Source organism: Planococcus citri, chromosome 2 (genome assembly GCF_950023065.1).
Source record: "Planococcus citri chromosome 2, ihPlaCitr1.1, whole genome shotgun sequence".
NCBI classification, from domain to species: domain Eukaryota; kingdom Metazoa; phylum Arthropoda; class Insecta; order Hemiptera; family Pseudococcidae; genus Planococcus; species Planococcus citri.
Window position 1 is genome coordinate 31,721,688 of NC_088678.1, and position 25,051 is coordinate 31,746,738.

The window sequence follows — 25,051 nt, forward strand, 5'->3', positions numbered from 1 at the left end:
GAGGAGAAGGAATGGGTGTTCATTAATGTGTACGAGAATAGAGCCAAATACATAATTATAGTGAATTGATTTCAGTTTATCTTTTCAAAAAGTGATCATGTTCGCTCACAAAATTATCCACTGTCACTTCGAAGCACGTTTATTATTTTCATTGTATTTTTTTGTGTGTGTGTGCATAGCACACTATCGGTTTTGCTTTGAGAATTGAAATTTCATTACACCTTAATATTCTCTTAAACTACCTATCCAACCGTTTTTTATATGTATTGGACAGAATATGAGAATCATTAAGGCGGAGGGAACAGATTATTTTTCATTCAATTTGGATGGGTGATTGCTGAGTAATTGCAATTTTAGTTCATTATTTCAGCGCATAAATTCCTAAAATATGGTAAAGAGGACTTTTCAAACACCTGCCACTATTGTACCCTGCTATACCCTCAGTCTATTTCATCACCACTTTTCAAATCTGCTGTCTCATTGTACCCTGTTACACCCCTGGTCTGTTTGCTGTATATGTATTCCAAGTGGGAGTGGTTTGGTGGGGTGTTTACCAAACAAATATATTCTTCTAATGCTCTAACCCTACATATGTACTCATAGCCGAGTGGTTAGGGCTTAGGGCATGTAGGTAGGTAAGTGACGGATTTTTTGTTGGAAATATTGGATAGGTAAATGCTTCGGAGTGGGTACATGATGGTGCAAAAATAAACGTGAGTTGGAACCTTCTAACCCCCTCATTTTAATTTTAAAAAAAAATGAGTTATGAAATACAAATATGATAATATCATTTGCTAAATCAAAATCTTCACTTCATTTATTCAAATCTTGATAAGGGTGAAGTCGCTCAAAACCGACCACTTTTAGTAAAACTGCCACCAATCGAAGACTATTTCACTTCAAAATGTGGTAAATGGCTTAAAATGTGGGTTGAACCTTCCTCTAACTCATATCAAAATTTTGGGGTTATAGAATAATTCTTTATGGCTTTTTGGAATTTTCTTCCGAGGCACCTCAAAAATGACTGTTTGAATTTGGTACCCTAATCCCAACCACCCTGAATTTACATGATCTTATGGGTGGTCGGGATTAGGAGACCCATATTGTTTTACACTTTTGTAAACATTTTCTATACATACCTGCGATTGATTACAAAAACGGCAATACCATCAAAATCTCACTTTAATCACGATCACAAATCATATTTAACACCACAAAATTAGTTATAACAAGTTGAAAATTTTTGGTGATAAAAAAAGGTGAAAAACAATTTTTTGATCATGGAATTTCTTCAAATTCAATTTATTTTGCGAGTTTTGGCTTTACAGTGGCCAGGAATGTCTCAAATTAATTGTCTGTGATAGAGGTACATGTTTATATCACTTTTCAATAGGTAGCACTAATAACAGATGAGATATACTACATGGTGGTAGGGATTAGGCACTGGGGGGAATAGGGGTGTTTTACCCTTAACTCGAAACTCTTCAACTTGAAAACCTGTATTAGCCGAATCAACCTCCATTCCCCTTGAAATCTCTGTAACACTCAATGTTAACCTTACTCTGATAAGTCGAAATTGACTACACAAAAGAGTTGTAACTCGAAGCTAAACTTTGCCAAAAATAGCTAGAAAGCCTCTATAAGTTGTACATTGTCAGGCATTTATCTCTATAACTCGAAAATTTCAATTCATACCTCTTTTATGCACTTATAAAGCCCGGAATGATGTCGTCAGCTGTTACAACGACATCGCTTCAAAACTGTTAACAATACTGTTAGTAACAGGATTTTCTTATCAGGATATTATTCACATCGTTTTCTAACAAGTTTATTTGAAGCGATGTCATTAATAAAACTGTTAGTATCGCTATCGCATCACTTTTGGATACTGACTCTCATACACACACACACACACACACACACACACACACACACACACACGCGCGCGCGCTCATATAAGCTTACGCAACCATTCATGTATTCATGCAATAGATAAGGATTTCTGTGCTGATGCATAAGCAATACTGAAATAATCGTTTTATGAAAAGTGATTGTAACAGCTAACAGGTTTTGGTTTTATTTGGTGATATCGATTACTAATGGGTATTGCTTTTAAGCGATGTGATAACTGTTATAACTACATCACTAACGGCATCGTTCCGGGCTTTATTAGGTACACTTACATATTGCAGTTGTAACTCAAAGCTAAACTTTTGCCAAAAATTAGCGAGAAATCCTCTATAAGTTGTACATTGTCGGGCGTTTACCTCTATAACTCAAATATTTTCACTCATATTCTATCTTTTATGCACTTACATATCTCTCAATTCATTCATTTCATAAGATCTCTATAACTCGAACGCTCTCAAAATCAAACCTGCATAACTCGAAACTGATTACCTCGAAAACCTCTATAAGCCGAATGAATGACCATTCCCCTTGGATTTCGAGTTATTGAGAGCATACTGTATAAAAATTACTTTAAGATGAGTCATTTTTACACAATTGGTTTATGTACTTAATTTTTATTATTGTGCTTTAGTAAAAATATTAAAAACAAAATGATTTTTACTATTGGTACCCTTTAGCAAAATTTATTAAAATGATAATTTTTACTATAAGATTACAGTAAAAATTATTATTATAACTGAACAGTTAATTCAAAACAAATTTTATCATAATAATATGTATTTTTGAATGGGATTCGGTTATTGTGCTAAAATAGTGAAAACAATTTGTAAAAATTACCCACATTTTTTTCATGTAATTTAGAGGCAATGCGAATTCTGAACATATTTTAAGATTTCATAATTTAGAATCGAAGGCAAATTCTGAAAATTGATTTGAAATTTTGTAAATTTGAAGACAATGGATATTCTAAAAAAATATATGAAATTTTTTAATTTAGAGACACTGAGAATTTAAAAAATTGATTAAAAGTTCTGCAATTTGTAGATAATGTTAACTAGAAAACTGTAATGAAATATTGTAATAATTATGAAGATAATGAGAATTCTGAAAAATTAGAGGCAATGTGAATTCCAAAAATTAAGTAAACGTTTTGCGATTTGTAGACAATAAAAACTTGAAAATTGATTTTAAATTTTGTAACAGGTACAAAGACAATAAGAATTCTGAAAAATGATTCAAAACTTGGTGATTTAGAGGCAATGCTAAGCTTTGCTTAGCTGTCTATAGTTTTTTTAAATCCATATTCTGAAATCAATTACTTGTACTTAGTTCATCTTTGAAGATACCCAGATTTGAAATCAGTTCCTCAAGAAATTTTCTGACTATTCATCGAGTGAGTTACAAATAACCCTTGCTGGACTTTTATGTAAGGAAGTAGTTACGTGTAGTTTTCAGGTTGGAAATTAGCAGCTGTACAGTGTACATAAGTACTCGTTTTTGCATCCTGGTGTAAAAAGGTACGAATACCATGTCAAAGCTTAACGATCCTCAATAATAAATCTGGTATATCTAATGAGCGATTTTCAACACTCTATACTTGAACATATTTTCTTGTTGACGATCGCGTCTTGATGCGAATACGAAAAAAACGAATAGTCGAGCGACGACGACGCGACGCGACGGGAGTTATCTCGAGAGAAAATCTCGCATATACTAATTTCGTCATGACACTCGAAACAAGGCTAGGTGGGGCGCGCTAAATGGTGACACGGCAGTAATTCTAATTGACATTTTATTTTGATAATAAAATCATTATGCGAAACTTATGTCGAATAAAGTACATCTACATACTTGTACGTCTACACGTATGTGTACAGCGCCGAACACACATTTAAATACCGGAGAATATAGCACTTAAGATTCAGAATCACAAGTAACTCGTTCCAGTGAACTGCTCTAGTATAATACACTTATAAATGTATATGGAGTAGGTATACGTGTAATACGTTTTCTAAGTACGCCTTAGTACACATATGTATACTGTATTAATGAAAGTACATACCTAACCTATACCTTGGTATATATATTTAGATTACGACACATAATCGTACTTATGCAAATATGGTGTTTACAACGACGCTTTTTGTTTTGCTTTTTCAAACATTTGATGTGTAAAGTTACCTACCTACGGTTTATAATTATACTCGTTTGCGTAGACCTTGATTTTACCCCTTCGGAATACGATAATTTCAAAGCTCGAACATGAATATTAAACGTCAAGGGATCGAAAAAGAAATATAGCTTGGATTTCCATCAGTTTACTTTACTCAGGCAGCTTACTTAATATTACTATATCTTTCTCTCCTTCCAAATCAACTTGGTCAAACAAATGCGATTTTGAACCTCTGTTTTTCAGTTGTTGTTTTTTTTTCATCACTCATCAACTTGAAAAAACGCTGTTGGTTTGCCTCATTCCCCTTTTGGAATGATAAGAAAGAACAACACACACAGAACTGCTCTGAGTAAAGAACCGTTGCTCTGATGAGTCATTCACTCAAACTGCTGCTATCCATCATTAATTTCAAAATTTATGTAGAAGAAAATGGATGAAAAGCTTAGTAAAATTCAGTATGGCTTCATGTCAAAAAAAAAAAAAGAACCAGTGGTGCAATCGCCTCGATGTAAGTGGTAATTCAAACGACATTCAATGCCACCAATAGAAATTCTGGCATGCTTTGTAGATTATCAAAAAGCATTTGATTGTGTTAACCATGAGAAAATGTTGAGAATGTTGAAGAAATACATACAATGTTGATGACAGAGACCTGCAAATGATCAAAAATTTGTACTGACCTCAAAAGTTTTGGAATCAAGAAAAATTACGATTTCGGTTTTGGGATAGAATTTGGAATTGGATTTGAATCAGGTTATTTTTCTTGATCCTGAAACCGAAAAAGTCCTGGAACCGATATAACTGAATCAAAATCGTTTTAGTTTTGGGATTTCAAATTTTTGATTTTTCCCCCGATTTGATTTTGAAAAATTGTCATTTTACATCATTTATCATCATTCATTGTCATTCAGATTATAATGGAAATTACTCGACGAATAGAGCAAAATAAGCATTTAAAACATCAAACTAATTACACTATCAGATTCCCCACGTCAAAACCTCTCATTTTTTAGAACCCTTGCAGGACCATTAGTCAATTTGGACCTAAAATTGGTTGAAATGAAAATCCCAAAACCGGAACCGATTCATCCCGGAACTGAAACAATTTTTTCAATCCAAAAACCAATCCAAAAACCGATATAAAAATTTAAAAGAACAAAACTAAAACAAATCCAATCCCGAAATGAACATTTTGATCCCAAAACCAAAACCCACTCCCGAAATCGTTTCGGACCCACAGCTCTGGGTAGGGCAGAACTGCACTCATCAGTCATCAGTCATCACCTTACACAGAGTGTTTTGAAATTGAACAATGCACCTGAGCCCTCGAAAGAGGATCTTGCATTGTTATGTATGGACAGTTCTAATGTATTCTTGCAAAATATGGACCACAAGAGTGCAGAATGTGAGAAGAAAATTGCAGTCTCTGTAAGATGGTGTTACCAAAGGTTACTAAGGATCTCATTGAAGGACTTTATGACCAATAAAACAGTCCTAGCAAGAATGAAAGAACAATAAGATATCATAGTCAATGAAATTAATCACACACACCAAGTTCTTGAAAATGGCGTTTTCAAACTAGAGGTACAAGGAAAGATGTATGGAAAAACTATAAGAGAAGAAAACTTTTGGAGCTGATGATAACCAATTCACCAGCAAACTCATCCTGCAAAAACCTTGAAAGACATTATCAGATATGCTACTCGTAGAAGCTCAGTAATTTAGACATGGTGTATGCAATCTCCTGTACAGGAGAAGCAACACCAAAGACGATGATGGTGATGCATCAAATGACATGTTTTTAGAGGCTCTGAACATGAATATGAGCTTAGATTCTTGATTTCAAAGGTTCTAGCACCTCTCCCCCCCCCATCTTAGCAAAAATTCCAAAAAATGGATCCTAATAGTGTGACCTGTCAACTACATAATATGTTTTTGAAGATCCTGAACGCGAATATAGTCTTACTTTTTCAATTGGATCTCATCTGAGTACTCTACACCTCCTCCCCCACTTCATTACCAAATATGACCAAAATTTGGAATCTTAAGTGAGATGTTTTTGAAGATGTGAAATCATTAATACCGTTACTGTTTCGGTTACAGTTACACGTACGTCTCATTGCACATAAATTCGAACGGCTGCTGAAAATGGTATCAACAGCGAATTAATAAAGACCGGCTAATTCGATTTTACGAGAACACTTTTACGTGTGTACGAGAATTGCCAGCAATAAAATATTTAATAAGTTGAAAGACGAGAAGAGAAAGAGAAATTTTATAGGAATTTATTTTTTCACACCACCTCGACGCTAACACAGCCCAAATGGAAGTTTTTTTTTCACACAAACCATAAATTTTATTAAATCGTTCGCGAATGCGGATCGTGATCGAAATTAAATTATTAAAAAAATGTAATAATTTTTTCGTCGCCGTTGCTGGTGGCACATTATTAAAGCCCCGCGAAGGCTGGCAGACGAAGAAAAAAGTGGAAGAGGAAATTCGTAATTCGTCGACCGATGACTGGTGACATTTTACGAGTACACGTGGTTGGTCGTTTTTAATAGGGTAACTGGTTGCAAAAAAATGAAAAAAAAGGCACCCACATTTTTCTGCGTATTTTTACCTTGAAAAAGTACGTTTGAAAACCGGGCCACGAGGTAACGAATGGTAGTTTTACGTGAAGATGTGAGCAGCGAAAGGGGTAAGAAGATGAGAGGGGTTACACGTCGTCGTACATGTACACAGGCGCGCAAATAATAAACTAAAGGTCTAAAGAGAACGAGGAAAATTGGAAAGTTGACGTTATAAAGGGATAAGAAATTATATTGGATGGTGAAAAATGTCGTTATATGATTACTATACAGTATGAAATACCGCTCCAGCCCCCTCCCCTTGCCCCATGCGCCGGTTAAGGGCAGAAAAATGGACTCGTGAACGATGGTGTGTGTGCTCGCGCTCGTATATATATACGTTGCTGTACGAAGGCAGATTAATATTAGGAGACGAAGACCTGCTCTCTCTCTATCACGCTGTCTCTTTCACTCTCGTCCATATATGAGCCAACATGGCGGGATGGTTTTATATTAAAGTCACATGGGGGTGAGACACCGGTGTGGTGCTTTGCTTTGCTCTGCTCTTGCTCTTGCTCTTGCTCTCGCTCACTCTGTACGTACGTAGTACGTCGTTGTCGTCATCGTCGACGTTGGTGCGAAAATAGAAAGACCACGAGAACCTCTTGGTTGTGCCAGTTTTTTTAATATCTTATATTCCCGCCGCCACCTGTCATAAGTTTAAATTAAAAAAATAATATCGCTTCGGATATTGATATTTGTGCGAAAAGTAATACCTACTATGCCTTACCTATATCAAAATTTCAATTCTACCCCATTTTTTACATCTTTTTCATATCTTTTTTTTGCTCGCGCGAGCTTTCTTGTCGTTTTATTTTTTATTATTCTTTTGGCGAGGATTTTTCCCTCGTTTTTACTCTCTCTTTTCTTTCCACTTCCTACGTCTCTTTTCTTGAATCGTTTTTTCTCTTTCTTTCTTTAGCCAATGACCGATGATGATGATGGTGATGGCGATACCTACTCGTATGAAATTGGCTTTTTAAAGAGTTTCTTCTTAATGGCATATCGTGCTAGGGACTTTAATATTATTCGATGATTTTTTGCTGTACGTTTGGGCGTAATAATGCTTGAGGAGACAGGATTCGGTTTTGATCAGGCTATTTAAATCTCTAACCTCCTACATCTAAAATTTTCAGGTTTAGAAAAATTGGAATTTTATAGCTTTAACTTCGAAACACCTTGAATTTTTAATTACTGCACAACAATGAAAAGACTTTTTTTTTGACAATTTAACTCAGCGTGTGATCTACTTATTTAAAAAGTCAAATACCTACGTACGTTACTATTCATTATTTACTCGGGTTCCATAAAATACTCATTTTATGGCATCTATCGCCGACTTTTTATATTTCATCATTTTTCACTTTTCCCCCAGTTAATTAGATATATTTAAACTTTATGAGGAAAATGATAATGAAAAATAATTGGTATGAAATTTTCTACAAAAATATGATTTTTCGCGAAAAGTTTCCAAGTATATAATTAAGTGGATACCTTGGAACTTAATTATGACGAAGGATTATTGTGGGTAAGTTAACGAGTGATATTAAAATCACCATTCATGTGAAACTGAAATGCAATGAAAATTATTGAAATTAGATCGACCAATTAGATATTCAAAATTTTCAGAAAATTTTTATATTAGTTCTCCTTTTTAGATTTCTTTTTTCAAATTCAAATCTACACAAAATTATTCAAGATATTTCATCATCACATTTTTTTCACCACTGTATATTGAATCATATTTTCATATATTTTGCTTTCAGCATCTGCCAAATAAACTCGGCACACCCACTCTACAAAAAAAAATCACCAGAGCTCTAAACTAGTTTGATAAATACATTACCCACTTACATGCATTACACACTTTTGAAATTCTCAAAATAAGTATTTCTCGTTTCGCAAGTACAGCGAAAAAAATTTCGCGACTTAATCTTTTATTTAAATCCATTTCTGTATTTTTCATATTCTTATCATGTACCTACTTACGAGTATTTTTTCAATTTCAATATTTATGAGCTATTTCATATAAGTATACGTTCGTTTATACATTTCAAAACAAAATTGAACATCAAAAACCAATTAAAGTGAATCAGTGTTACCTTTTAGGTTTTAGTACCCAAGATAGGTACTCTTCTTATCATCATTATTATTCAAATTAATCTGCCAACCAAAATTTTAGTACAAGTGGAAAACAATCTTCTAAGAATCGCATCCGAATTTTTTTTAATCGAACGAGTAAAAAAATTAAATTTTATTAGCTCGTTTCGTGGTAAAAGTTCATCCGTCGCGTCGCTAAGAAGATAGGTAAATGCTAATTGAGAACATGTTCGCGTAAATGGTACAATTATTATTCTAGAATGATGCATAATCACGTAGCATGTTGACTCAACAGTCAACACTGGTACAGACAAGACCCACTTTCGGTTATACGAGTAAAATTTAATGTGAAAATTGGCATTACCTCTATTCATGCGAATGGGTATAATTTCAGTACCCAAACTACCTGTACACCTTTAGTACATATTATATTGAGAAATTCATACACACGAATTATTAATATTAAAATTACTAATCGAATTTTAGAAAGTGGAAAGTTTCAACAGTAACTATGTGTGTTTTTTCCTTCTCTCAACAATTTTAATTCTCGTATAATCACGTTAAAAACATAATACCATCGAGTGTAGGTAGGTATATAGCTATATTTAAAATACACGAAATATGTCGGCTAGGTAATTATCCTTAGAATAATATTTAATTAAACGATAACGACGATTGTACGTATATTATAGTTATACTCGAGTAAAAATTAAAACGTAATACGTGGAATAATTACATTATTCGAACGAAACTCGACTCTTATTCTCAGTCTCAGTTCACAATACGAGTACCTATATTATAAGCGAAGTCCTACACTTAAATATACCTACCCGTATCACACGTAAGTAGGTATAATATAAAAACATTTAGAGAAATATAACGTAATCGTATTTAAAATGAAAGTCAACGGTAGCATTAAAATCCATAATCTTATTAAAAATCGAGTGCCGGAAAGTTGGAATATTATTACTCGTAAAATAGCTGCTACGTAGCTTTAGACATACCTCTAGTGTACGACAGCTTAACAATACAGCAGTCACCGAACTACCATATATTATGCCTACATAATCTTGTTAACTGAGCTGGAGTTTTTAAAAGAATTAACTCAACCGTAGATAAATTAATTCTTGATATTGCTTTTTAATTATATGCTAATTAATCGTATTTCCGTTTAGTTAATTCGTTTAAAATTGTCATTACCTTGTTTTGCGCCCGCGTTATTATTAAGTTAAGTCAGACTGGTGACCACAAAACATGATATCCTACCTCAGTGACGATAATATTATGATTGGTAAAATACATATAAGGCAGAGGCTTTTTCAAGGTATACTTATCTATACAAATTTTATGATACGGAAACATTGTCAACGTCGTCGGACGTCGACTAGGTACGTAGGTAGTAGGTACCTACTAGTACTTTTTGATGCATAACACGAAGAGTTTTCATAATTTAAAAAATCAACCATCAAAATGCGAGCTTATATATATGTACGTACGTAAAATATGCTAAAGAAGGTCTTTAACTCGTAGAATAGGTACCTAAATAAATCGAAAATGAAGATGATGAATTTAATGTTTAATCGTACGAAACACTGCGCGATTTCCGCCTGCGCCTGCGTTAAATAATTACCTAGCCCAACTCTTCACAGTTACGGTTCATTTAATACTAATTTAAAAAAATAACGCTATTGAAATAGCAATTAGTTGGTATTTTTATAAGAAGATAACCGGGTGCCTACGTATATCGAGGGGATTTTCGATTATCGCCAGCGCAGCTCGCAGGTAATTATTTTTTAGCCGGATTTTCTTCCTAGTCATTCAGTCAAGGAGAAAAGCCAGCCTATTACGGTGTATTAACCCGACTGTGAGTGTGAATTATACGAAGAGTAGATGAGTGCATAGCAAGGTGGAAGGGGGGATATTTGTATGAAATCCGCTCGAGTGGTTTCGAAAACCAATTTGAGACTTGTCTCGTACAAATATATTTATTTATTTAGTGTTTAGCCGAATACGCCGATCAAATAAAAACTAAAGTTCGGATATTTGAAATAGGATGGTGGTGACGTAATGCTGAATAATCAAGTATCTTGTATACTCCATTATAGTCTTATTCATGAAAAATCTAGTTAAAAAATCGAATTTCCTACCGAGGATTCCAGTTTTGGAGAAATGAGCTGCAGATATTATCGCTCAACAACTCGTTTTAAACTCGTAGGTACCTAAATCTTGAATTGGTATTTTTCAATAGGTTGAACTCCACTAGAATGCACTCTCTTTGTGATTATTTCGCTCAATTTGTACATTTCACCATCATCATCAAGTTCCAAAAGCTCAAAGCTTCCAAGTTTATCGAGCGACAAAATTTTTTTTCGACATTTTTTAAAACTCATTATCTAGAAAACGGCTTAACCAATTTTGATCAAATTTAAAATCTCACTAGGCCTGCACGATTCCTACAAAGTGCTAATAAGACCCTCAATTTTTGATGAATCATTCATGAACGAATTGATCAATTTTTTGAAACAACCATTCGCCAAACGCCACGAATCGTTCGCGAACGAGTCACTTATGCGAATCGATTCATTCGCGAACGAGTAACTTATACGAATCAATTCGTTCGCGAATGATTCACTGAAAATTGAGTAAATGAATCGATTCGTTCGCAAATGAGTCACTGATTAGATACGAATCGATTCGCTCGCGAATGAATCACCAATACAAATCGCGAATGATTCATAAAAAATTGATTATATGAATCGATTCGTTCGCGAACGAGTCACTTATACAAATCGATTCGTTCGTGAACGAGTCACTTATACGAATCGATTCGTTCGCGAACGAGTCACTTATACGAATCAATTCGTTCGCGAATGATTCACTTATACGAATCAATTCTTTCGTGAATGAATCACCAATACAAATCAATTCGTTCGCGAACGAGTCACTTATACAAATCAATTCTTTCGCAAATGATTCACTCATAATAATTCAATCCGTTCGTGAATGATTCGCCAAAAATTGAGCAAATGAATCGATTCGTTCGTGGACGAGTCACTTGTACAAATCGATTCGTTCGCGAACGAGTCACCTATACGAATCGATTCGCGAACGAACGAATCACCAATATGAATCAATTCGTTCGCGAATGATTCATCAAAAATTGAGTAAATGAATCGATTCGTTCGTGGACGAGTCACTTGTACAAATCGATTCGTTCGCGAACGAGTCACCTATACGAATCGATTCGTTCGTGAACGAGTCATTTATACGAATCGATTCGTTCTCGAACGAGTCACCTATACGAATCAATTTGTTCGCGAATGATTTAGTAACTATTGGTCAACTCGTTCGCGAATGATTCACCAAGAAATCAATCAATTTATTTACTTAATCGCCAATAATTGTTCGTAAATGATTAGATTCGATAGTAAACAGATCAATTTGCTTTACAAATGTTTCAAAAAAAGTGAATCAATTCGTTCGTAAAAAAATTTTATTCAAAGAAAAGTCGGTCTTCTCACGCTAAATGCGTGAACGTTTTTTAAATCGATGGAACGGTTCACACCAAGACGGAAATCCAAGTTTATAGGGCTGAATCTTAATTTGGCCTTAGTTATGGCATCTTTTCGAAAACTGAAGATTCTGGATGAAGTTTCTGGAGAAATATGAAAAACTGCTGAAGGATCCAGAACGGCCAAAAACTAGTACTTAGTTGTTGACGTGTGAGAATTGAATTGAAGAAATGAAAGTTTAGCCAAATTAAAAATATAGGAAGCAGAAACTGAAATTTAAGAACTGTTTCCATAATCCTTTTTCGATGATTCAATCATGAGCAGATGAGCACAAAATCTGTAGGTAACAATCTATTTTTCTCTTATCTCCTACAGTTTTTGATCGAGGGTGGATGAAAATTTTCGTCCTTCATGAATAACATCTAGTCTCACGTGAAGAGTTGAATTTACTCAATCAATTTTTCATATTTTTGTGGCAAAACGAGCTAAAATTTTCATCCAATTCTGTACCCAGATGTGGCAGAAGAGGAAGGGCCTACGAAATATTTTTTGTGCACCGGTTTCATCAAGCGATACATGTGAAGAGATGGAGTCGGAAAACTCGTAGTTTGGAAAGTTCCAGCCAATCAGGCTCATATAAATACGGCGAAAAATCCAATATGAAGAATTTTGATCTTACCATGGTCGCGGTCGTTGTCTCGTCTCTATCGCGTTATACATTGTAAATAATAATTATTCGGTCGTTTCTCATCGTCTTGTCGTATTAATGAAAATAAATGATGCGGAATAACCGCTTCTATAAACGATCTTCTCTAATTAACAACCAAACGATGATTTCTCTCTATGTAAAAGAAGAAGAAATGTAAAAAAAAAGCATCACACAGTACATAAGAGCAAACGAATACGAGTGGAGATGGAAATATTATGCCCTATCGGACTTGCAGCGATATAACTCGCACCAATAAATACCCAAAGATGTACACTCTAGAAAAAAAAAAGAAAAATGAAAAATATTTATACCAATTTGATATAATACACTATCGTATATACAGCGAACGTCATCTGTGTATATTTCCTGTTTTCTTCTCAGCGAAGACGACAACAATGTTTCGAGAATTTAATAGGGTAGGAAAAAAAATTATTTTAAATTCACGCCACAGTTCTCTCTGTCCAAACGTATAGAGTCCGAGTCAGTATAACTGGTTTGCTTTATAGAAAATCCTAATTAACTGCTCGATAACAACCTGGGGAGTCCGAGTTGAACAGGATTTAACGCCATATTCCATACTAGGGAAACAGGCGTGCCGCCTCACATTAGTAAATAACATTATGGCAGATACTACCGTTTGCGTTAGTGTGCTGTATTAAATATGTGCTCGTACTCGTATATCTATATAGCTCATTGCTGCGAGACGAGTCTGTTTTGGAATCGAATCGTAATAATACGTGGACGTACACGCGAGAAATATCCAGCTTCCAATCCGCAGACTCCTGGTACGTGGTCTTAATCTCGTCGTGTAAAGAACATAGCTCATTCTCGCGGTACCGGCAGCACCATAATCATCCTCGGCCGATCGGTAATAACATATTTAATGACCTTCGATAAGTCATCGTTAAAGAAGTTGTGCGCTTTCCTAAGGCTGTAAGAAGATACCAAGTCCAAGTTGACTGCACTGGATGTGGCTGGACACGCGCCATACAAATTCGATCCGCAATTTCGAGCATTTTCCGCTACCGTGCTTGCGCTACCGCGATTACGCGACCAATGACCAATGGAAAAACCGGTCCACGTCGTAGACCACCTCGCTAATTGTGTGGATGGCGCGAATGACAAGAATTCTAAAAGCACCTATAGTGCCTGTGGTTCACGATGAGATGAGCTGTACCAAATGCCAAAACCGTAGAATGAATCAGGAAAAAGTACGAGTTCTAGTGGTATACGATATACGAGTACGATGTCCAATTAAATTTTATAATCGACTCTAATTACCTACAAGTAGTCGGTACTCGATATGGTAAACATGTTGAAAGGAGCCGATCGAATAGATAACATATTCATTAGGTATAGGATGGAGGATAAGCATCTTGTAAGCAGCTCATTATACCGCCTCAAGATGGTATCTGTGACATGAGACGTGTCTTCAACGTGTGACAATCCATTACCTACTAACACCGACCATATCTAGATTTACAAGTGTAAGTACACATATCTGTAATGTATTTGCGGATTAGTCAAACAGGAACTTATAATAAGTTTGCATCAAATTCAATTCAGAGTGCATAAAATAATTTAGATGCACATTATCTCCAGTCGGGGTTGAGCGAAGAATTTTTTTCAACTCCAACACGAAGTTGAATCAGAGTGAACTTTTTGTCTGATTCTTTTCAAAAATGAGTGGAAAAGACCGTTGAATGTGGTTTTTTTCAAAGAGTTGGTCAAATCCTCCCCAACTCCCTTTGACTCTTTTCCCATGGGTACCTATTCATTTTTTTCACATCACAGATAGGTACATTACACAAGGAAGTAGGTATCTACTTGATGCTTTAAGGCCTCGGAGTAATTAAGCGGGTAGATTTTTAAAAAATTTCAAACGAGTCGTTGGACTGAAAATTTAATTGAATTCAAAAAATCATCATTCACTGTAGACATTTCAGGATTCCTATTTCCTCAAAAAATCTACTATATTTTGAAATGATTTCCCAAACCAAATGTAAAAAAAAAAACAAAATGTCATCGTCTGAATTTTCTTTCAACTTCCTCCCCTAATTGTTTAGGATACTCGAAGGAAAAATCCAAACACAACATTTCATCATATTTTTTGGCAACTTCAACTGATCATAAGTGAAAAATTATTCTACGCCTTTCCTAGAAGCATGACCAGTTCAGTTGTTCGCGAAATTGCAATTTTTGCTTTCCAACATACGAGTACGAGTAAAACTCGAACGAAATTTATAGAAAAAGATAAAGCTAGATCGAAAGAGCACGCAAAAATTCATCAGCAGTCGAAATTTCAAGTGCAAACGTGTTTTTTCTATTTTTGGTAAATTTCTGAAAATCAAAAGGCCAAACATGAGAAAAATTTCAAACCATTTTAAGCAGTTCTGGAGCCTCCAGCAGATTTTTGAAACTTGAAATTCCCACAAAATTTCATCAAAAGCAGTTGGAAATCCAAAATTCACCCTGTACTTCAATCTCAATGCGCTATCAAGTCGACTGCAGGTTGGTTCATGTCATTTTGGAGCCTCCAGCAACTTTTTGAAAATTCCTAGAGCCTCCAACAGATTTTAGAATTTTAGAATCTCATAAAAAAAAACAGTTGCAAAGCTAAAATTTACTCTGTAATCTGATTTCAATATGCTATGAAGTCGACTACTCATAGATTTCAAGTCGTTTTGGAGCCTCCAACGACTTTTTGGAAATTACCGGAGCCTCCATCAGGTTTTTCAATGCTCAAAAATTCCATAAAATTTTACCAAACAGAGACACTCCATTTTTGACATTACTCTGAGGCGGATCGCAGGCAGTTTCAATCCGTTTTGGAGCCTCCAGCAGATTTTTAGAAATTTGTTTTTCAAAAAATGCTACAAAATCTATCCGAATCAACTTTTGCAGCTTTTCAACTCCATTTGATGAAATTTTGTAGAAATTGCAAGATTCAAAAATTTACTGGAGGCTCCAGTAATTTCCAAAAACTCGCTGAAGGCTACAAAACGGCTTGAAATATACTTACAGTCGACTTCATAGCGTATTAAAATTGGTTTACAGAATGAATTTCCAGTTTCCAACTTCATTTGATGAAATTTGGTGAGAATCGCAAGTTTCAAAAATGTGCTGGAGGCTCCAGGACTGCTCAAAACTGGTTGAAATCGTTTCCAATCAATTTGGAAGGTCGAAAATAGAGTATATCCAAATTTCAGCTTTACAGCTCAATTTGGTAAAATTTTGATTTTTTTTCTCATTTCTGGCGTTTGATTTTTTAAAAATTTTTATCAAAAATTGAAAAATATATTTTAACTGAATTGGTCACGCTTATAGGCGTAGAATAATTTTAGTTCAATCACTTTTTTCCCTCCGACCCTTCATTTCGGCGATATAGCCGAATAACGTAAATCGACAAAGGTTCATGACCTCTTGCGGGGGCTGCAGAAAAGTTGCGGTGTGCAGAATTCACGTTTTAAATTGTCGATTTTCATTTTTAAAACAATTTTTATAAAATTGACAACTTTACCCCCTCCTTAGTAAGGGTGAAATCGCCTTTTTGAGAAAAGCTGAACTGATCACGCAAGCCCTCCACGCTCCAAACCAATTTCTTCCTGAATACAGTAGGTAGTAAAAACGTGCCTCCTGCAATTCTCGGATCCCATCTAAAGTTACCATTTCATTTGTTCAATTTTGAAAAAAGAGAAAAGGTAAAAGTTGATTTTTCAAAATTGAAAAACGTAACTGTGATGTTACATTTATAAAAAAGGCAGATAAGAAAACACAATGGGTCACAATTTCATAAAATCCTTTTATCTAAAATTTGGAAATTTCTCATCTAGGGTCTTATCATTCCCATTGTTCAATTTCAAAAATACAAATTTATTTCCTAAAGGCTATAAATAAATAAGATTAACTTACTGCCATTTCAAATTTATCAATTGTGAGGTTTCATTTATAAAATGAGACAAAAAAGCGAGTACAATTGGTTGAAAATCGTGTTGAAAATTTCTTATCTAAGGTGTTATCTTTCCCATTGTTCAATTTTGAACATTGGAGCCAAAAAGATTTTCAACTTTCAGACCCAAAGTAATGATGTGCTATGCGCACTAAAAAGAACCCCCAAAACAAAGTAATCCACTCAAACCAGATTTCTTTTATAATTCATCGTCAAATTCTTCGCACCAGCAACCCCGTCATCGTTTAATTTTTCAATTTTCATCTCGCTCCAATGAACTCGCAGTACATCCGAAAAATACGCTTATTAAACCGCGAAATATCGCGAATACGTGAAATAACACGACCGTTATTCTCGCATCGCTCGTACCGTACGTAAAAATCATATTTAACCCGAGTCAGGTACTCAACCTTAAAGAGAACTAAACACGACCTCGCCGCGAATTCGGCGTTTATGCAACCCGCATCCCTCCGACAAAACCTCATTGCTAATCAGCGCTGTTGCGTGAAATCTCCAATCAGCGGATTATGGTTTTTCGTGCGCTTTAAAACATCTCTCCTCTACTCTCCTCCACGCCGTCGCTTGCTTTCATTTCTTATACCTACACGATGAACTAACTCGTTAACTCTCATCGAACTTGTCGTTTTTCTCACACATCAACTGTACCAATTTGGTTGGTTGGGGTACTCTAGGGAGCGTGGTAGCCGAGGAGGAGGAGGTGAGGCGAGGCGTTCGCGCGTATTTTCAATCACACGTAGGTACGTACAATTTAAACGTTTACTTAAAATTCATTCAGGAAACAGCATTCGGAAGATAAAGCATTCCTTAAAGTGTTGACACAACGTATCCAGAAAGCAATTTAAACATTTACTTGAGCATAACAGAGTTCGAAATATAATAGAAGACTGCAGAGTGGCAGAAGGGGTATTGCGGTGGTGGCGACGAGACCAGACACACTGAGTGCGAGTACTACCTACCTAGGTGAACGTATTAGACACTAGAAATACATATGAACACGTATGGTGTACCTTGCCAAGGTATGTTTCTATTAGTACGTACATTAACCATTAACTGAATTCAGATAAAGAGTTACATAATTAAATCAACTTTACTAGAGTACACCATTATATCTTATACATTAACAATAATGACGTTTTAATTGATATAATGCGCTTCGCTAACACAATTCACAACCCTGCTCACCCTCGCCTTACTTCCTTCTCCATTTTCCTGATGCCTATTTTATTAGAGTACGTATTAGTCAGACGTATTTACCCATACGCTGCTCGATGTGCCAATAATCTATCGACATTTTAGAATTTCACGATAATTGCATTCAACAATTTTCAAAACCTCGACCTCTTCGAATAACGCTGCAGTCTCGGTTTTGGCTGCTCATGAAATAGAACTCGTGAAAATCTAAAAATGAGTGAATGAAAAGCCACCAAAAGGCTTTCGAATTAAAAAAAATGTACAGAGATTCGAACTCGCAATTTTTCCGGTTATTTTTATCGTATTTGAAGACACTAATTGGGGCAAAGGGGGACTCAAAAAGGTCAGATCGAAAAAGTGAGCCAAAATTTGAACTCAGCACCTTCAAATCACAAACAATCGATATGTTACTCGACTTACGGAATTTTTTTGAATTTTGATCAAAATTGGGGACCCCTGTGCCCTTTAAAGTTCTCAAAATGACCATCGACCTGGCCATTGCAAGCTACGATTAAAAACTGCGTAAAAATTATGATCGATTCCATTTTTGATAATTATAATTTTGAAATGAAGTATTCGAAAAATTTGAATTTTCGATGATGTAAGAATGACCCCCCCCCCCCCAATTTCATCAAAATTTCAAAAAAAAATTGGGGCATGTGACATATTGATTGACATGTTTTTGGGGGCGGTGAACACGAATATGGCATTAATTTTTCAATTGCACCCTTTCCAAGTCCCCTATAGACCCCTTCCACATCACAAAGGGGCCAAAAATCCAAAAAATGACCTTGTAGTGTGACACATCAATTGACATGTTTTTTAGGGCGCTGAACACGAATATGGCATTAATTTTTCAATCGCAGCCTTTCCAAGTCCCCTACAGACCTATTACACATCACAAAGGGGCCAAAAATCCAAAAAATGACCTTGTAGTGTGACACATCAATTGACATGTTTTTCGGGGCGCTGAACACGAATATGACATTAATTTTTCAATCGCAGCCTTTCCAAACCCCCTATAGACCCCTTCCACATTGCAAAGGGGTCAAAAATCCAAACAAGTGTCCCCTGTGGTGTGACACATCAATCCGCATGTTTTTAAGGACGCTGAACACGAATATCATCTTAGTTTTTTTTATTAGACCTCATATTCACCTCCTCCCTCTGCATCCTCACTCAAAAAGAATTGAAATTTGAAAAAAAAGAGACGGAATCGCAGCCATGCGAATACACACACAGTAAGGGGAATGAAGAATAATCTCATACTAGCCTAAATATCAATTCATACGTCAACGATTACCTTCATTCTCCTCTCTCGTATTTTGCTCGTGTATTTTTTTTTTTGTCTTCTCCACGCTTGTCACATACTACACAGATTGTCTAATGTCTAATACCCGTCATAACACATCTGCCAGACGCTGGCTTTTTTCTACCAATTTTACAATTTGTTTCACCATTTAGCCCGGCTACACCTGAAATTATTATACAATGAAATACGCGTACTCGCGTATTCTTATATAGTTAGCTAGACACAATGTGAAGATACCAACACAACATACAGCATCATGCGTAAAAAAAAATACAACGAGACGACAAGCGATAGAGAAAAAGAAGAACCAGATACGTAGCGTATTCCATTAAAACATTATGCAAATACGCTTATAAAATCAATTTAGACCTTTTTCACGTGTATTTTATACCTCATACAGAAGATTCGCCTTAACACTTTCTATACATTTGTAGCACACGTAAAGTGTGCATTGGTTCGTAGGTTTAGGTATTAGGTGCTCGTATCACCGCCTCTATCCTATCCGTTTGCTCTTTTACACATCGACAAACGTTTCGAGATTTCCGTCAAGTTGTGCACACACCGGTTCTTTATAAATTCTTTATACTCGTATGCTATGGTACTTGCCACATATATATTCTTCATCTTCGGCTAATTTCCAGGCTTAAACGAATCATTAACATTACAAAGGTGATGTTGTATTCGCTAAGGATTTGTTCGAGCGTAATGTAAAAACCTATTTCGCTTCATTTGATCGTCCACATGAGGAGAGGGGTACCTCACTCTCTATCATACGTTGCGTCGTACAGTCGTAGGTATACCAAAGCTGAACCAGATCGTGAAACGTGAAAAATTTTCTCTGAATGGAAGAAAATGGAATGGAAAAAAACCAGGTAACCAAACATTCGCGCGTTATATCGTTTGTTGTTTTTATTTAAAAAAGAATCCATTTCCTTTTTTTAAATAGATTCAATCCTCTTCTTCAGAAGGCCTACACGTGTATAGTACGTCCACGCACCAGAATAATTAATTATTTCACAATTCGATGAGCAACGAAATACTACCTATCAAGACTTTACACCTAGATATACTGTGCCTATTAGTGTTTTTTCCTTTGAATTGGCTATTCAATTTACTGAAAGGAATGTACGTTACTTTAATCCCATCAAATCCCTTATTGGATGACAGAAGAGAGGGAATGTAATGAAGTTTAAAGTATTGTGATCGGGTAGTAAATCTATCGAATTGCGAGCATTCGGTTGTAAACATGAAATTGATTTTCGGTTTAGACGAAAATAAAATTGAAAAATAAAAAATAAAAAAGGTCAAATTAACTCTAAAAGAAAAAAAGGTGGAGCGATTTATTTGCCTCGAAATAATTTTTAAAAAGCGAAATACTAAAAAATATTAGTTTAAAAAAATAGAATTAAGATTTAGAAAAAACAAAAACACCCCTGGTAGAAAAATCCTATAGGAACTTATGAATTCACTGTAGAAACTATAAGAAATGTATAGTGAACCTCACTTTTCGTATAGTGTATGAGCCTTTCACTATACGAACTTTCAAAAACTATAAGTTTCATTATTGTACTATAGGTACACTATAAAGTTATGTATAGTGAACCTTAATTTTCTTATAGTGTATGCGCCTTCACTATAAGAACTTTCAAAAACTATGGGCCTATAGTGTAATGTACTATACAAATACAGTTTGCTTATAGTTTTCTCAAATGCACTATAAAGGACTGAAATTTTCATCACTATTGTCTTTAGCTATAAGGTGCACCGCACAGTGACTCGGATTGCGAAAAAAGGCGCGCATGGCGTTTTACAGCAAAACTATGAGCATATCAAAAGTTGAAAGTAGTGATTTCGCAGTAATTTTCAACGAGGAATTCGAATCCGATGTCCTTTTTTTTCGCCAGACCCCTTGGGGGGTGGTACCAAAATCAAATTTTGTAAAAATAAAAAAAAATTGAGTGACATGTCAAAATGTAGGTTTTTTGGGTCGAGAAACATGAATCTGAGGTCCTTTTTTACCTCGGACCCTTTGGGGGCCCTTGGGGAGGTGCTACCGAAATCAAATTTTCAAAAATGAAAAAAATCGAGTGATATGTCAAAATATAGGTTTTTTGGGTCTAGAAACACAAATCTGAGGTCTTTTTTTCACTCAGACCCCCTGGGGGGCCCTCGGGGAAGGGCTACCAAAATCAAATTTTGTGAAAATAAAAAAAATCGAGTGATATGTTAAAATATAGGTTTTTTGGGTCGAGAAACACGAATCTGAGGTACTTTTTTTCTTCAGTCCCCACGAGGGCCCTTGGGGAGGTGCTACCGAAATCGAATTTTGTAAAAATATAAAAAAATCGAGTGATACGTCAAAATGTAGGTTTTTTGGGTCGAGAAACACGAATCTGAAGTCCTTTTTTTCATTCAGCCCCTAAGGAAGGTGTTACCGAAATCAAATTTTCAAAAAATCACAAAAATTTGAGTAGATTATCAAAATTTAGATTTTTTTGGTTGAGGGTAGAAATTAGTCAGTTTTTCAATCATTCGACCCGATATCTTCGGTTATTTTGTATCATTACTAGAAGATCCGCGCTTAGTCGCACCGTAAGGAACACACACCCAAATTCTACACTTTTCAACACACATTTTCCCGCAATCGCGATTTTGAAGGGAGTTGAATGAAAAAACTTATGCCATATTCAATTACAATTATTTCGCGTTAATTTAGTTAAAATGTAGTTGCGTTTGAGACGAGATATCTCAAAAATGGTAGCACCTCTCCAAGGGCCCCCGAGGGGTCTGAGGGAAGAAAGGACCTCAGATTCGTGTTCCTCGTCCCAAAAAACCTATATTTTGACATATCACTCGATTTTTTTCATTTTTACAAAATTTGATTTCGGTAGCACCTCCCCATGGAGTCTGAGGGAAAAAAGGACCTCAGAATCGTGTTTCTCGATCCAAAAAACCTACATTTTGACATATTACTCGATTTTTTTTTCATTTTTACAAAATTTGATTTTGGTACCACCCCCCAAGGGGTCTGGCGAAAAAAAAGGACATCGGATTCGAATTCCTCGTTGAAAAATACTACGGAATCACTACTTTCAACTTTTGATATGGTCATAGTTTTGCTGTAAAACGCCATGCGCGCCTTTTTTCGCAATCCGAGTCACTGTGCACCGGGGCAAGTCAGAATGATTTTTCGCAATTTCAACTTTGACCAGCTGTTACTCCCCTTCTAATGAACCAATATGGATCAAATTTATTATGTAGGTTTCCATAAGGGTTCTTAACCTATGGTGAAAATTTCGAGCGCGATTGACACAGTAGCTTTCGCTCAGTGGAATAAAATATAAACTGTTCTGACTTCCCCCAACCCCAATTGGGGGAAGTCAGAACAGGCTAAACTTTGCAGAGGCGTAGATCACAAACGGAGCGTCCTAGAAAAATTGCGTAAATACAAAGTTGTAGAGAATTTAATTCTCTTCGAGATCACTCTCATCAGATTTTCACTAGGACGCACGGTTCGTCCGCTAATATGCGAAAAACTAAGAAATAGAAAGTCTGTATTTTAGAACAAATTCAAAACAAGTTCAAAACAACAACAAAATACAATTGAACCAAAGACATTCTAAAATGAAACTGAATCGCGAAAATTTTTATGCCGTGATGAAGTAGGGGTAGTACCCTCAAGTCACCTTTAGTGGCACTTCGCCAGATATAAACCTCCAGGCGCTAGAGCAAGTTTTCTAACTTACCCCGAATTCCAACTTCCCCCGTGCACCTTACTAATTTTCAAACGAAGCAACCTCGCAAAATGAAATATTTGATTTTCTCGAGAAATTACACCTAAATTTACTTTCAAAAACAATGAAATTTCAACTTTTGAAAATTTCGAGGGACTTGGAAAAAATTGCTGAAAAAAAACATACAATCCCAGATTACTCTTTCAGTTTTGAAGATGCGCCATATCTTAAGAGAACCTTTTTCGTTCATCTTAAAAAATTATTCTAGAAACCATGCTATACAATTTAAAATCGACCATTTCTCTTAAATTTGGTGCATTACAAAAATGCATATATGAAGTAATTATACCCTTAGATTCAACAACCACGGTGGTCTAGTGGTTAGAGACATGGCTCAGTATAGGATACACCCTATAGAACTCAGGTTCGAATCCTACCCCAGGCAGAAAATTTTTTTCCAGGAAAAAGAATTTTGGTAGGATTTTTTACCATATAATGCTTTATTGCGTGTAATAAATGTATTCTAACAATGATTCACACATTTTACGAATTGTTTGAGGGAAAAAAGGATTTTTCTGTGCAGGTACTATAGGAAAGATACTATAGGATCCTATAGTGCAACACTATAAAAATATGTCCGAAATTATTATAGTGCTGCACTATACATTTTTTTACGAATTCTTATAGGATTTTTCTACCAGGGACAGCCTCAGAAATGTTTAAAAATATCTCTACAAACAAAAGAAATTTTTAAAAAATTGAAAAAAATCAAATGAATGAAAAAAGCTCCGATGTAAGCCGAATATCTTTGTAGGAATTCAAAAAAGTTGGAAAAGTTTTAATAATTTTAGCAATACTTGAATCAAGAATTATTACAGAAAAAAATACACAATAATGAAAAATACAAATGGAAGCTCAAAAACATAAATTCTATGACTTTAGAGATTCTGTCTTAAAAAAATAATTTCTGTTTCAATTTTCAGCCATTTTTTAAAATTCTGTAGTAGGTATTTTGATTTCAGTGTCTTCAATTTTTTTTTTTTTTTTTTTGGCAGATTACTATCTACTTTTTTCAATATTCGACGAAATAATCCAGTATAATTTTTACAAACTCTAAATTTTATTGACATTTTCAATTTTCTTTTTCTTTTTTTGTTTTTTTGTTTTTTTTTTTATTTCTTAAGAAATTATACCAAGATTAGAACGTATTTTCATTTCTCCCAGTTTTCTCCGATCCTTTTTCTGAAGAAAAAAAAATTAAAATACAAACATAGATATTTTTCAATGACTTTGGGATTTTTCAAATTTTCATTGGACTTAAAATTCCAATTTTGAAAAAAATTGTTAAAATTTGACATTTGTAAATTTAGTAACATTGTAGTTCATTCTCATCTCACTTCAGTTTTTATGGCAGATAACTACTTCTTTGACGTATAGGTAGGATACAAAATGCTTCAATTATAATCTTTTTCAAGTGTTGTCACTGTTGTCTCATTTTTTCACAATTTCCCAATTTTTTTTGTTTTTTCATTGCTTGGGAAACAACATTACGATTGAAATGTTTATTCATTTTTTTATAATTTTTCATTTTTTGAAGAGAAAATACATTTTACTTGGTTCTATTTTTTATACTTAATAATAATGACTTTGGGATCTTTCAAGTTTTCATTGGACTCAAAGTTCAAGTTTCGGAAAAAAAACCTGATAAATTGATATACCTATTAAATTAATTATAATTTATTTTATAATGATCAAAGTTGACATTTTTTTTCATCTTTCAACAAGCAACGTGAATTTTTAAATTTTTAA

At 34.9% G+C, this 25,051-nt stretch overlaps 1 protein-coding gene across 10 annotated transcripts in view; it reads right to left on the reverse strand.

Annotated features, from left to right (window-relative positions):
• LOC135835428 (LIM domain only protein 3-like) overlaps positions 1-25,051 on the reverse strand; it is a 272,343-nt gene that overhangs the window by 153,847 nt on the left and 93,445 nt on the right. The gene's annotated exons all lie outside the window — the stretch shown is intronic.